The sequence below is a fragment of the Alligator sinensis genome, unplaced genomic scaffold (genome assembly GCF_000455745.1).
Source record: "Alligator sinensis unplaced genomic scaffold, ASM45574v1 scaffold770_1, whole genome shotgun sequence".
Lineage (NCBI taxonomy): Eukaryota > Metazoa > Chordata > Crocodylia > Alligatoridae > Alligator > Alligator sinensis.
The window spans coordinates 374,904-375,332 of record NW_005843060.1 but is presented as its reverse complement, the minus strand read 5'-3'; the positions used below and the strand labels follow the sequence as shown (position 1 = coordinate 375,332).

Sequence of the window (429 nt, the reverse complement as noted above, 5' to 3'; positions counted from 1 at the left end):
TCGATTGGACCGGCTGCTGAGGTCAGAGAGGTGATAAAAAGGCCTGGGCCAGGAAGAAAGGAAGCCATTATCCATGCGGTCATCCAGGTGAATCTGATCCTGGCTCTCTCCTCATCACCGCAGGCTCCAAGAGTGCCCTCCAGAGGAAACAACAACCACCTCTGGATGATGCGAGTGAGTAACCTACTAGAGATCCGATCAGATATTTAGCTTCAGTAACTCAGATGCGTGGTTAAACGGCTACCTCAGCCACCCTGGTTTGCTCTATGGGATTCCTTTGATATTCCTGTAATATTTCTATGATATTGCTCTACCTTTTACCCTGTTTCCGCCCTACCCCTGTAATCAATAAAGTTCTCCTTTGTGACCGGTGTGGAGACTTATTGAGGGGTGGGTTTAAATTATGCCAAGGAGGCCTCTTAGGTTGGT

The 429-nt window shown here is 48.3% G+C and overlaps 1 protein-coding gene across 1 annotated transcript in view; it reads left to right on the top strand.

Moving 5' to 3' along the window:
* LOC102379567 (C-type lectin domain family 7 member A-like) overlaps window positions 1-429 on the top strand; it is a 23,645-nt gene that overhangs the window by 13,096 nt on the left and 10,120 nt on the right. The window lies entirely within an intron of this gene.